Source organism: Phalacrocorax aristotelis, chromosome 3 (assembly GCF_949628215.1).
Source record: "Phalacrocorax aristotelis chromosome 3, bGulAri2.1, whole genome shotgun sequence".
NCBI classification, from domain to species: domain Eukaryota; kingdom Metazoa; phylum Chordata; class Aves; order Suliformes; family Phalacrocoracidae; genus Phalacrocorax; species Phalacrocorax aristotelis.
The window spans coordinates 105,401,489-105,416,488 of record NC_134278.1 but is presented as its reverse complement, the minus strand read 5'-3'; the positions used below and the strand labels follow the sequence as shown (position 1 = coordinate 105,416,488).

General features: G+C 42.7%; 1 protein-coding gene across 7 annotated transcripts in view; it reads left to right on the top strand.

The window, feature by feature from the left end:
• The window catches only part of PROX1 (prospero homeobox 1), a 50,097-nt gene that overhangs the window by 23,315 nt on the left and 11,782 nt on the right, over positions 1 to 15,000 (top strand). The window lies entirely within an intron of this gene.

Below are 15,000 nucleotides of genomic sequence, written 5' to 3'. Positions count from 1 at the left end.
AATGTCATATGTTTAGCACTGCTAGTGATTGCAGTCTCTTCTCGGCCAAAGGGTCTAGCAGCTGGTAGGAAAGGAGCCCCTTGGGTTTTTTATCCCTATCTTGGAGGGAAAAAGGTGTTATAAATGGCGATGATTTGCAGATTCTTTCACTCAGTCTTTCTTGTATTATCTAGTATAATGAGAACTTCCTAGAGGTTTAAAACTTGGTTTTGCACTGAAGATCCAGCAGTTATGAGATCATTAAACTGTACGGTGCAGTTTTTAATGTAGCCAGTGTAACTTTTCCTGATAAATGCCCGGCCCCTCCTTCACAAGCTGCAAAGCAAAAATGACAAGTACTGTAATGTTGAAATTGGATCCAAAAGGATTTAGCAAACTGAGCATTTGCCGTATTTAGCTTCATCAAAGTTCCTTCCTCTCATACTTCAGTGATGCTTTCCTGATCTTCTGATTAGTCTGATATGTTTTTTTCTCTTAAATCACCTACAATACTATTCCTAAACCCTTACCCTTTATGTCTTCTTGGGAGAAATTCATGCATATACTTTACTACTCCTAAATGGACTATTAGGAAAAATGATAAAGCTAAAATGTGCATTTGGTCCATATCAGGCTGTGCCATTGATTTGCTCAGGAATCTGTGATACTGTGTTCCTTTCCCTGCGCATTGCAACTGACAGCTTGTAGCAAAGTTAAATAAGATGTTTAACAAACCACATGTCCTATCGCTTTTAGCTTTGCCATTGTACCCTTGTGGCTGCCAGCCAGAGGCAGATACGACGTCTCCTCCACTGCGATGCAACTTTGTCTGCGCTTAGCGTGCACGTGTGTGTATGTGTGTAGCCAGTTCCACATTTCTCTCTCTCACGGTAGGGTTAGCTGGAGAAGCCAGTGCTGAGCTGCACAGGGCAATTTGAAACTGAGTTTTGGAAGGGGGGCTGGGGGGGAAGCCCCACTATTTTTTTTGTGGAAGGTAAAGATGCTTCTCTGCTCTGCGACTATTCTCCCAGGGAGGGAGAAGATGGGTTGTCTTGGTGAATGAAAGCCACAAACATCAGTGTCCTGGCACAAATGCTGAAGTTGGTCAGAAAGAGAGGACAGCTTGCTGTGCCACTTGACATCTGTCTTATCTGTGGTGTTGCCATAGGCTTTTGAATGCCAGCTGCAATAATTAAAGTCAGGTATTGTGGCTATGCATTAAAAGAAAAAATATCCCAAATAATTTTGTAACTCTCAAAATCCACCCTAAAATAGATCATCAGAGCTCACAGTTGTGTTTGTGGAAGGATGATTTCAAACAAGGGGGACACCATGCCATATGTTAAAATTATGGCTAAAAACCATAAATGATTTTTTTTCCCAATTTATGTACTTAAAACTAGCAAAAGAAATTGGCCTGAGGACAATACCTGGTTTTTAGCCTTGCTTTGGCTCCCGCTCCTCCTCCATCATCCCTGTTCCCTAGCATTTTTTTGTAGTTACCGTTGTTCTCTGTGTATTAACATCGCTCTGCACGATGCCTGTTCCTTTTCCTTGTGGGCATTTAACGACTCAGTCTTAGTTCTGAAGTCTCAGGGTCTCTCTGTGCTAGCAATTTCGCTCTATGCCCTGCTGCCTACTCCTTACACTCACCACGCTCCTCTGCGTAGCGAGCAAATGAGCACCAAAGCAAGCCCCCCCACACACCATCTTTCTGAGCTCAGCCTGCCTGCTGCTTCACGGGAACTCGCCCGATTTTGCAGACGCAGTTATTGAGATTGATCACAATGGTGAAACGTCTGCCAAGCTGCGTCATTTGCACAAATACACTATATGCAGTTTTGGTACAGTGGGGCTTTACACGATGATTGCCTCTTTTCATAGCGCTAGTTACGGCATGTGTCGTCATTTTGAAGGGGGAGAAAACCATTTTTAAGAAGTTTGCTCTTCTTTTGGCAGGGGAAAACCATACTAGTGGGAAAAACCTAATTAAGACCAGTTGTACTCAAGTCTTAGTAGAATGTTTAACTTAAGGCCCTCTGAGTTAGTCCCATAAAAATCAATGAGATTATGTAAAACAATTCAAATAACACCACCTATAGAATCTAAGTAATAACCCAGTCACATAAGCAGCCTACAAACCCTTGAGAGGAATGCTGGCTGCCAAAATTTTCAGAAGTGATGATGGTTTTAGGCCAATTCCATTTTGGGATGCTCAACTGGAGATCTGTTAATGAGAGCCACTTTGTCAGGAGGTCCTCGATGGTCCATTCCCTGAAAATGAAGTGTGCCCAGCACTGTATCCAAAAATTAAGACATCCTAAATTATTGAAAATTTTGGCCACTCGTGCTTATTTTAGGAAGCTGTATTCTTCCCCAGTTTCATCTGCAGGATTCATCTTGAACTGAAATCATGTTCATCAGGAGAATTAAAGCCTTCAAACACGATTCTTATTTAAACCAAGGCCACTTACGAGTGGTTTTGCGATATACAGGCACTGTAAAGTACAATTTATAGCCACCCTAATACTCCTTTACAGAACTGGAGCAGCGCAAAGTGGCCTCAAGAGAAGAGGAAAATCAAGTCGTAACTTGCTAACTTCCATCTCAGAGGTTGCTCTTTCCATACAAACTGATCTGCCCTGGCAGTCTCTGCACTTCTGGTGGTACCAGCAGTGGGCACAGCCTAACGGGACAGTTGTTTGTTTCAGCATTAAACTCCTTGCATTTTCTCCCTCAGCTGTATACTTCCTCCTTCAAGGGCTTTATTGTTGCAGCGTTTCAACATCATTCTCAGCATTCTTAAAGACAAAGTCGGAAGGCCGCTGTCTGGTGATCTGCAGCAAAGAGCGTAAAGCTGCTTTGGCAATTTGAGAATAGCAAACATAACTGTCCTGATTCCTCCAAAGAAAAACTGAAACATAGGTGTCTAGATGGAATTTCTCTTTCACCTAAAAATCTTGTTTTCAGGAAATTTAATTGATGCCTTCAGGCCTTTTTCCTTTTTGTGTTTTTAAAAAATTTTGAAGAGGCTGTCTTGTGAAACAGCAGAGCTTTCCTTGAAACTGCACAGGAAATGAACCCGGTTTTTAATCAAGTAACAAAATCCATGGCTTGCAATAGAAGGACCGCGCATTGCATGTATCAATTAGTGCTTATTAATCAGTTTTTGCAGTTAGTTGAACTGCAGATTGTAGTTGGAAGCTATTAGGGAGAGAATCGCGAGAGGAATACTGTTGCAGGACTACACTCGGTTTTTCTGTTTGTGTCCTTTGGATTCAAGGTGTTTGTATAATGAAGTTGGCACGTTGGTATATGATCTATTTTTTAATGTCATTACAATTTTAGTTCCCTCTGCCTTTTTGTCATTGGGTTACATTTAAGCACAGCAAGATCAACTTTAAACTTCCTTACTCAACAGCTTTATTAGTTATAACGTACCGTGACCTTTCTCAACATTCTTAAAGAAAAAGATACAGTGTAATGTCACTTTACTTTGCTTATTGTTCTTTGTTGTGGTGAACAAAGCATTTTCTACAGTGGCTATAGCACATAATTATACAGCTTTCAATAGCGGTGTCTTGGCACATATCAAAGTTCAGAAGAGCCTTTAGAAAAAAAAAGATGTTTTGTGGCAGCCTAGGGAGGGTCTCATCTTTCCTTCAGAAAATAGTTCAAGGCTCTTCTGTCAAGCTTCCCTACTTAGAGCTTTTTCTCCTCCTGCTTCATAAAGTTTAAAGGGGATTCAGTGGAGTTCTATGATCTATTTCCTTTGAAAGATTGTTCCTTTGCACAGAGAAGTCCTTTGACTTCAAGAGTTCACAGATTCATGTCTTTAGGTATCATATGTCTGACCTTATCAGTTACTCTATTTAATGTAGGAGAAAAAGTCTCAACTCTTTGTGTTTGTCTGTTTTGCCTCTGTGAAATGATTTGGTGAAAAGACCATCCTTTTTAACACACCACTGAGAGGCCGTTTCTGACTGTAACCTACCCTGTGGCTCTTCTAAAAAAAAAAAAAAAATTGTCCTTGTGTTTTGTGTATGGATGATTTCACAGTGAGAATAGAATTATACAAGGACAGACACACATAAAAAAATCTTTTGCTCTTTTTTCCTAAATGATCTATTGGCTATTTTGGTGGCTGCTACTCTGGTTCCCCAACAGGCACAACCATTTAACAAACACAGAGATAGCGGCTGGAGTGCTGGGCCAGCAGTAGGTTTTCCCTTGCTTCGACCTACCCCAAAGGCCTTCATAATTAATTGTCCTTCAGAGATGAGGAAAGTTCAGAGACAGTGTGTGTAGCGATGTCTATTGTCTGACATTCAGTTCTCCTTCCCTCAGCTCTTTTTCTTCATTCCACAAAGGGTTATCAATAGGAGCAGGGAGCAAGCTCTCTTCTAACAGCTGCTGGTGGTGGCTGTAGCTTTCTGTGGAAGGTATCATTGTGTTCAGCCATCTATGGATTAAATGGCTAGAAAAGTTCTAACAACCTTTTCAAATGGGCGTGTTTATTTCATCTAGATTACACAGACCTATTTAGCTAATTAAAAACTTTCTCAGAACCCCTTCTCTCCTATTCAAGGGAATAAAAAAAAAATAAAGTGCTGCTGTAATTATGAAGAATGGCTGCAACGAAACTTTGGTAAATAAATTAAAAATTTGATCTGTCAGGTTTGATCGAAACATACCCAAATAAGCGGAGGCTTATTTGTTGGGTTGTTCTGTGGTTTTGTTTTGTGGTTGTTTTTTTTTTCTTAGAGGGAAGAAAGGTACACAATAGAAAAAGCATAAAAGAAAACATTGGTATAAGCTATAACAGAAACAAACACTCACCCAGTTTAAAAAACTGCCACAGTTCATACTGTCGCTGTTCATAACATCAAAGTACAAAGATGCCGGCGTTCGCTAAACAGATTATTAATATCGTTGTGCCTTCTGTGATTAATTTAGAATCCACTGTGGCATAATTACTGAACTTCATATACAACAGAACAAATTATATACATACTTCCTTGTTTTCCCTGATGCTATGCTAAACAAAGATATGGTGCGGTTAGTAGATAGGCAAGAAGTACAGTCAAATTAGAGCTGTTTATTAACAATCGTTATGTTACTGCTTCAATTAATTGGGCGAAGCCAAAAAGGACAAATACAATCATTCTTCCACCGAACAGTTTAACTAGCAAATTAGGGAGGTTTTAATAATTTTTTTTTGTCTTAAAAAAAATAAAAAAGAACTCCACTCCGGACCTTCACCTGCATTCTTCATCAATACATCACTTTGCAATGAAAATGAATAATCATATAAAACATTTTTCTGGGCTCCATCTCACCTCCTTGCTGTTAAGAAGGACCACACAACAATCAAGATGAATTATTGTACTGACTAAGTTATTATACCTGGCATTTTAAAACAGGTTTTCTGTATTTAAGAAGAAATTGCATACAAAGTAGATGCAGCTAATACTGTAGTGCAAAAAAAGATCATAAAAAATTAAAGTTATTCTTATGAATCTTTCATTAGAAGCAATGAAAAGGGACACTGGTGAAGCCAAGTGCTTTGTTCTTCTGAGCTCCTCTTGTAGGGCCAGATCCTGCAAACAATTACGTACTTGAGCGTTCCTTCTGCGAGAGTCCTGTTGGCACCTTCAGCATATCTCCTGCTCTTTCACAGTTTGCCCACTTAGGCCTGTGGATTACTACCAGTGTTGTTCTACTTTATCAAACAGATGTTCCCTTTAAAAATTGACAAAAGTCCTGTAAAAAAATATACCACAAAATCACACAGCTGTAATGAGGCGAATACTTGCTTTTATGCAGGAAGAGCTGTTGTGAAATGATTTAAGGCTACTCAGAGCTTTTCAGATTACTCCCCACCGCAAATAACATGTTAAGTACTAAATTGCCCTAAGCGGTGTTTTATTACTGATCAATAAAATAGTCATCTTGTCTTTTAGCGTGGAAAAATATTTTAGTGGGTTTTTTCCTGGTTTAGTTCACAGATAGCAGTAAACCAGAAAGCACACCCCCCAAAAAAAAGCAAAACCCATCCTCGTTTGTTTCTAATTTTGCTTTGGGGGAATCCTAGGGTTGTTCCAGCTGAATGGTGCAGGGTTTCTGTGCCTCTGTGTGTGTGTGCATGTAGTGGTGGTGTGGTGTGTTTTGTTTTGGGGTTTTTGGTTGTCTTCTTTTACAGTTATTTACCGGTACTAATCCTTATTGCTCCATCCTCTTCTCAAACAAAACAATCCCCTTCCAAAAAAAAAAAAAAAGAAAAAAAAAAGAAACCAACAACAAGACCAAAACAAAACTTGGCAAACTCTTCCGACTCCTACTGCCATTTCATTTTGCGTTCAACAAGGGGTAGTGGGAATTGAAATGTAAACTGGAGATTGAGAAAAGCACCAATTTATAGTGCGTTAGCCTTGCACAATTCAAGATTTCTTTTGCTAGCTGCACACATTATACCCAACATCTCGCCACTCTCTTGTGGCAGTTGTGAGGAATGGCTGTTCCTTCCCGTGTGTGTACTACAGGCCTCTAAAGACTCTTATTTATTCTCTCCCATGTCACCTTGTGTACAGTCTGGTCTGTGACACTGATGGTGATTATGTCATTATTTTGCTCTGGGGGCTTTGGCACATCTGCAGAGCTGATGCACATCTTCTTTGTTACGCTGGCATACGTCCCATATCGCAAATGCTTCATTAGCCTTACTGCCTGCCTCCTTGCCAGACAAGAATACCCAAATCCAAGCTTCTTTTTGCTCTGGTCTTTTGTGTCTATGATGAGCCTTTATTCATCTTCCTAGTTCTTCCCTGTTTTCTATTTTTCTATGTAAAACTGATTTCCAGATGTCTGTCATTTTCCAAAAATCCATCGTAGATGAGGAGTGAGAAGCAAGGTGAATTTTAACCCATGTGGTCCCTCACTCGCACAAAGTCTTAATCCTCACAAGCTGAAATGCTTTTTCATTCATCCTGCATATAGAAAGAGTTCGTTAGACTAGGCAATTCAATTTTAAAACTTGGTGTTTGCAAAAAAAAAAAGAGGAAAAAAAAAAGAAAAGGAAAAGAAACCAGTGATTTCTCTTACCATTTAATAAATCCTAGTTGCGGTAATGGGTAACATGCAAGTTGCAAATGTTTCTTCAGGCTTTCTTAACTTCTTTTAGTTGACATAGCTAAATTTCTCACTCAGAACTTCTGGAGAAGCAGCACTGTCCCGTGGAGGAGGGTGTTCACAACACCTGATCGGCTGAAATTTCTTATATCCTGTTTTAGTGTGTCACATTAAAAGGACATAGAACATTCTGTACTGTGAAAATTGAGGAGAATGTTTGATCTTTTAAACTTTATTTAAGCTGTTCTATATAAATGTCGTACCAGAGAGACGTGAAATAGTGGGTTAGCTTACTAGCTTTGTTAGATTTTTCCCTCCGCATCCCACCCACCCCGTGCTTTTTCTTCTTGACACTGAACTAAATTCTGGGCTGGATTCTCAGTTTCTGGTGTAAATCAGCTCCAGCAATCATTGGAGTTAATTAATCTGTGCCAGCTGAAGAGCTGTCCTTTGTTCTGTTACTATACAGTCAAATGTGTGAATATATGTTAAATGTTAATTGGGAAAAAGTTTCATTTGTTTATTTTAAAACTAAGAATTAAATGCAGACCTGGATTTGGATCACAGAGCCATCATGTTTATGGATGTGGGGTGGAGGGGGGCATTGTTTTTATTTTTGTAAGGCACTCTTGCCAAAAGAGGAGGTCCCAGGCAATACCGTCTCGTAGTGCAGGGTCGGGGCTGTGTGACTGACTTTAACAGAAGTCTTACAGATAGGAGTGCCTGTCCTGTAGGGCTTTGAATAGGTCACCTTCATGCAGAACGCTGTTTGCTTGATATCTTCAATGTGTTTTAAAATGGATGAGAGTCGGGCTTTCATAATGTGAATTAGCAAACTGTCATAACCTTTGGAAACCATGGGAGACATATAGCAGCATCGTGACCCGCACTGGTTTTTGGCCCAGCTTTCTGGGGTCCTGCCCTTTCTCCAAGCAGGTATCCCTGAGCTGAGAGAGCAGCGTCAGCATGGATTTGCTTGCAAAGAGGCTTTCCAACATTGGCATGGAGCGCAAGAGGGACGCTGATCTCAAAGGCACTTAAATCTGTAAAGGCAAAATACTGAGGATGTGAGGAAATTACAGCAGAATATTGCAGGGGTCTATGAAGGTTGCGTGTCCTTCACCTGTATCAGAGAGAGATAACCTGGGAGGTGAAGTAGCCACGGTTCAGTATCCCACTGAAGTGACAATAATAACACAAGAAGTGAAGTTAAGGAATACTGTTCAGTCCTAGAGGGAAGGAGTCTTCAGGATATTGGATCACTTTCTGTAGTTACGCAGAGCCCATCAACTGCACTACTAGCGTATTGCTGGATTTCACAGTGCAGGGAAAGAGCCTGACGTCTTCCTGACGTGCGAGTGTGGGTGGGCGAGAGAGAGAGGGACCGTCAGAAGGGCTGGCCAAAGGTAATCAACGTATTGGAGATGATTTCTCCCTGTAGATCTGGAAGGGGCAAGGTTCATCTTCCTTATCTGCAGAGGGGGAAGGTACAGAGATGGGCTCTGCCTTGTTGTGTGCCACCAGAGGGACTCGTGAACTGCCCTCTGTGGGGAGGTGGTTTCAAGGCTCTGGTGGAAATGTGCCCTCAGAAGAAGCCGTGTCCAGGTGGTGGTCCAGAGTGCTCAAAGATGTGGCCTTGAACTTGTTTCTGTAGGTAACGGAGAGGCTTTGTAGAGAGCGGCAGACCAGGGTGGCATGATCTCTGTTGCTAAGCAGAAAGGCTGCTGCATTGATTGGGACTTAGGGGAGGATGGTGGCATAGACATGTAAATGCATTTAAAGCAGTAGTCTGCAACTTCAGAAGTTTTTAGAGGAGAGAGGGGAAATCAACGTTGCAAATAAAAGCCCTTTAACTGCCGAGCATCAATGTTCAGGGGGAAGCCGAAGTGGCTTATCTCATGCAACTACGGAGAGGGCTGGCTCCATCAGACGAGGCCTAGCCTCGAGGTTATCTAATCCAGTGCCATCTGGAGTCACAACACTTCCTTCCGCAAGGGATAAAGAGGAGTCAAAAGAGAGGGAGCTCAGTCCATTAGCACATAGGAGGCTAGGTCTTTGGACCTCACAGGCTTCCAAGGCTCACCAGTCCTCAGCAGGTCCTGCACTGAAGTTTGTAACGGGCTGTTTGCAGCCCAGTTTGGCTCAGGGTAGAATAGATAGAGCAATTTATCCCATCACAACAGGCTCTGGCTGCCCAAAAAAGCATGGTTACACTGGGAGGAGGTTTGTCAGAGTTAACTGGGGGGAGCCTGGGCTGGTGGAGTCAGTTTCATTCACAACACCTCTCACACATAACTGTGCACGATTTTCTTCCCCTGATCCTACCTTCAGCCATGGGAAGGAGGAAAGGAGGTCCCCTGCTGCCAGAGGGCATGCTTACCACCTTTATGCCACCCCAGAAGGACCACTGGTGACTGCCTGTTTCCCTGCCAGACTGATTAAACACCACCTGCTCCCCATCCCTCTCCTTTAGCTCCCTCCTTGCTCCCCCCACCCCAACACAGGCAAACTGAGGAGGGACAGGGCACAGTTGGAGCTTTTCAGGGCCAGACAGAGAAGACAAAGGTGACTGCAATGCAGAGAGGTGGGAAGAGTGAGCAAGAGCAAGCAACACCAGTTACAGATGTTTACTAATTGCTACTAAATTTTTTTATGTATAAGATGTACTCTAGATGTATAAACCCTTGTCACTTCTACTACAGTGTTAATGGTTCACCTACAGGGCCAAACTATACTGAACATAAAAAAGTCCCCGCACACTACAACCTCTGTGAACCACTTTTCCTCTATATACGTGGTCTAACCAGTAGTTTCTGCCTGCCCAGTTCTTTTGTGCATGGAAATACGCCATGAGAGCAAAGGACTTATTACTGGTGAGACACATACCTGCTCATCACAGTCCAGGCTGGGTCCTTCTGAGTAACACATAACATTCCCATCTGGCTGATGTGTCCAGGAGAGTTTGCAATAACCTCTCTGCTGTTCCCGCAGCACAGACAGAATTGGGTGGTCACCCCTGTACTCGCTTTTCCGGACATGTTTTTTGTGGGCGCCTGTATGTAGTACCTGACAGAATTTGGCAGCAGGGTACGTAATATGTGGCTTGGCATTGTACACAGCCTCTTGTAGCAGATTGCATTTCACCACAAAGGGACTGAGTTAGACTATTCATCTATGCATGAGTTTTATTTCTCCATCAGTTTTTGAATGAGACAGCTTCTGGGGTGCGATAGTAACCTCTCCCGGGGTTCTTTCTTACATTTCCCAACACATACTAAACCCCCAACTATTGTAAGCCATAGGAGCCTTAGTGATTTTTCCATTCTGCAGCAGTGCTATTGGCAATGCAGTAAGTTAAGGGCAATCAGAGTTTCCATTAGAAGTCTCTACATCTCATGCAGTTCTAATTCATTGGTAAGGGAGAAAAGGAAATTTAATAATCATTTCCCCAGTAAAATGCTATTGTTTATTTTTGAGGATGGCGAAAGGGGAGAACTGAATTTCAAGATGCAAAAAGTCTAAATAAATTGAAAATGGAAAGTCTTTTTATTTTGTTTAGCCCACTCTACTGTCAAGTCTTACCAAGTTTTGTGCTTAAAACTAGCTTGTTAAAGACCGTTGTGTTTGCATGAGAGAGTTTCTGTGATGCATAGGCTCATCCCCTGAACCATGGGCACAGCAGTCCTGGGACAGAGATCCCAGGGGGGTTTCAGCCTGAGCAAGCTGCGGAAGCGCTGCTGTGTGTGTCCAGCCGGGGCATGAAGCACCAACGGCGCTTGGTTCTCCAGCCCTGCAGGGAGCCTGCAGAGTACTTCCCAATCTTTATTTGTGGAAAAGCTTAATTGAAATGCAAGTGATTAAATCTAATGTATCACGCAGTATCCATTTTCACTGCACTACCACTTTCACTTCCCCGATATTATCAGACATCTCAGAAGCCCCACTGCCAGGTTTTTTTTCCTTGTAAGAGCCATGCCCATTCTCTCCCCTTTTTGTGAGCTTGGTGGAGGAGATAACAGTAAGCCAGCGGTAGATTACTAGTGCCCGAAACTCTACTCAAGGGGTAAGGGATCTCAGTTTCATTTCAAACAAACACTTTTAAAATACAGTCTTAAATCATTTGAGTGGCATGTGTTTTCCAGCTTTTCCAGTTTTCCAGAGGAAAAAAGTTACAGTGTAACAGTAAATGCATTAAGAAACCTCTGTTGTTTTCCTAATTTTTCTCTTTTAAGCTGGACTTGGGCTAATGCTTTTCCCTTCCCAAACGCCAGGCTCAGTGCTGTGTTATTAGTGCTGCTGCAAAAAGTGGGCTTCTCTTTGTGTGCCACAGTAGGAGAGTAGACAGTCCTCAACAGCCACCCAATTTCTTGTCCATCTTTTTATCTTTAAAAAAAAATCTGTTTCTGAACAGATTTGTACAGCAGGAGTCATGAGAGGAAACTTGGAGGCAATAAATGCATACCGTGGTGGCACCAGAGAGCTGCTGCTGTAGTCAGGGGGATTAGGACACATGCAGTGGTGGGCAAATTGGTGTCCTGCTTTCTAGAAAGGTGGTGGTTGGGAGAAAAGTGTGTTTACTACAGTGTCCAAGAGTTGAGGTATTTTTCATTTGTGTTTTTAAAATAAAAGCATCCTTTCCAACTATTTCCCTCTCCTCATAAGTGATAATGGAAGAGGCATTAGCCTTTCCATCGCCTGAGCCAACCTGTTTTTTTCTAAGAGGTGTCCAGGATGTTCAGCCAATTGAGTGATCTAATTAGCTGAAAATTGTTAATTTCCTTTACCTTATAAAGCACCTAACACAGAAACTGTTAAATAATGTTAAGTGTCAGACTTAAACTGAGAACATTGGGCCATATGCTGCCATGGCTTTCGCGCCAAAAAGTGTAGCAACTTTCTCCAAAACCTGCCTCCAATTTCTGTGTAGAAGCCAAAGCCTCCTGCTTGATATGCTGCCACACCAACTCACAGTGTTAAGATGGTCCCACGCAGCAGCTCGCTGCGCTCGGGGAAAAGAGTGTGTGCGTGAGAGGAGGTGATGGCCTGGATAAACGTGGCAGGAGCCAGGACACCAGCAAGGTATTGCAGACGCTGCCCTTGTGAGTGCAGAAAAACCGTTAGTAGGGCAGTGCTGCTCAGGGCAGCGTTATCCTGTAAAAGGGCAGCAGAACTGTGCCTGCAGCTGAAAATTGTGCAAGTCCCTGATCTGTGGCAGGCCTGGTGGGTGGGTGGGCTGCCTTGTAGCTCTTCATTAAAGCAAGCGGCTCCCTGGCATGCGAGGAAGGGGCTGGTCCCAGTGTCACCAGCCTCCCCACAAGCCCACTGAGAAGTGGGTAGGGAGGGACTGGGAAGGGCTTGTCCTTGGGAGGTTTCCTACATGACAGGTTGTGGATATGGGAATAGACATTTAGGTGCCAGCTTGCCCCAAAAGCCCACAGGCTTGAATCTTCCTCATGTGAGGAAGGGAGCTCAGGGCTACATGTGGATGATGTATGTGGAGTTTCTCAAGCATCTCCTTTAAGAAGGTTGCATTGTACCCCCAAAGCTCATCTTACTCTGACTTTGGGGGCAGGGGGTGCTTGTGCACATCTGGTTTGTGTTTTGTATGAGGTTTTCTCAGCCAAAATATTTCCACTGAACCTCTTCCACTGTTGCTGTTCCTGTGCTCGTGCGCATCACTGTGCATACAAGTTAAAGCTGTCTGACCTGAGCTACCAATGGAGAGACTGCTCCCCTGGCAGTGGACTCATCATCCCAGAGAGGTTTTCCATCAGTTGCCTAATAGGTGCTGTTTACGCCTTATTCTTGGGTTAAGAGGCTCCCTGTGGAGCCCCTCTCTATAGCCACCTTCTAGATCATCGAACTAGAAGAGTGATCTGGCCTTCTTCCTCTCACCCCCTCCAACCTGTTTACCTCCCATTACCATGACCTTGCGCTCTGCAACGTGAGCAGCCTTCACCAGTTGAAGACCTCTGATCCTAAGTCCACTAGAGATTTTGGCTTTTCTATTTGGCAAAGCGACTTGTTGCCCACCAGGTCAACATGAATAAAGATTTTTTAAATCCATAAAATCCTGCAATTGCAAAAAAAAAAAAAAAAAAGAAGCACCTCCAGATAATTTAACCTCTCCTGGCAGCCTGACATCTTGAGCTATCTGTGCTGCACTTCTTTATTTCTGCTCATAATTAGGATCAAAAAAATCCAAACACACACTGACCAAGAATTCTACTTTATATAAAATTTGAAAGTAAAATCAATCCTGGCCCAATCTTATCATTTTTAAAGTATGTTTATCCAGCTTTGTAGTAGGAACAAGCAGACTGTTTGAAGGCCACATAGTTTTCAAACCTTGGTTGCAACACGTTACCCCATTTTGAAACCGTCTTTATCTAGCCGAGAAAACTAAAATCTGTTTGACAAAGTAGCACTCCAGCCAGTTTATCTTGCAATATGGCTTTAGCTCACAGAGCCTATTGATTTCCTTAAATTAATGTTTACAGAATGCTACTGAATTTCACTCAACGGGACATTGTTCTTTTGAAGCTTTGTAAAATATGATACAGAGTGTTATTGCCGTTTGTTCCTTTGCTAAGACTGATGAAACATTTATTTTTTTAAAGTGCAGCCTTGAACTATAGCTGTTTCCTACAAGTGTGTTTACTCTTGGAACATTAGTAATACAACACACTATCAGACTCCGGCACAATACCGCAGGCAAAGTCTGTAGGTACACTCTGGCCAGCCTAATCGTATAAATGGAGCTGAAGTTTAATGCAGATTAGACATCGTATGAGAAAAGGTTTCGAGCTTAGCCCAGCTGTCCCTGTCTGAAGGATCTTCAGATTTGTGCGCTACAGCCAAGCAGTTGTCTGACGCTGTTACAATATTAGAAGGGTTGCATTGGTCTTGGTACTTCTAAACATGGGACCCCGTACTGAAAATTAATGTCTGATCCTCTCCCTCTGCCCCCCCCCGCCCCCGACAAGGTGAATAGTTTTACAGTTGCCTTGTGCATGGTTCGGAGGCTTTCGATCCTATCTCTGAGGAGTGCTTAAAAATCTGCTCCAAGAAGCACTTGCATTAACTTCTAACGTCCACCCAAATTCGGGTAGTTTACTAAAATGAGGTTGCTGTTACCCATTGCTGAAATTTTACAAGAAATCACAGCCACTAATGACTTGGCAATTTTGCTACTGCTTTCTGCTGCTTTACTACCGTTACACACATCAGTCCAATAAATCTTCACTGTTGCTTATGAGAACTGACACGCAGCCTAAACTGGGCACCCTTACATAAGGTGGTGTGTACCTTATCCCACAGGCATCAGAGTGAACCACCCACTTGGAGGAGCAGTGGGAAAAAAGTGATCTTGAAAAAAATGTGTGCCCCCAGCCCAGCACAACCAGAGGTAGACCATCCACAGGGGATGTAAACTCTCTGTTGAAACCAATGGAAAGATGAAAATTTATGTCACTGAGGAGCTGCCCCTTGGTAGCCTCCCACGTGTGCTCAAGGAGAGGGACTTAAACTCCACATTTATTGTGTGCACTATTAATGCATCAGCTGGCAAGAGAGAAAAATATGAAGTCATTTGGGCATCTAAGACGTAGGGTTCTTGCTTTATAAGACTGTGTCAGGGAGCAGATGACTTTTCTTTCTATCATGGAGGTTCCACATAAACCAAGGCCCAGCCCCCTGCAGAGGGGAAAGGAAAGCCAACTCTCTGACTCCTTGCCTTTTTATCTAGTAATCTCTGTGTGGCCTTCCTAAAGCATCTGAGTTTATCCATTTAAGTCCACCCTGTCTGCAGTACAAGTCCCCAGCTTGTGCTACTGCTGTCAGGAGATATGTCTCTCCTTGATCAATATTTACTTAACAAACAGCAGGGATAGG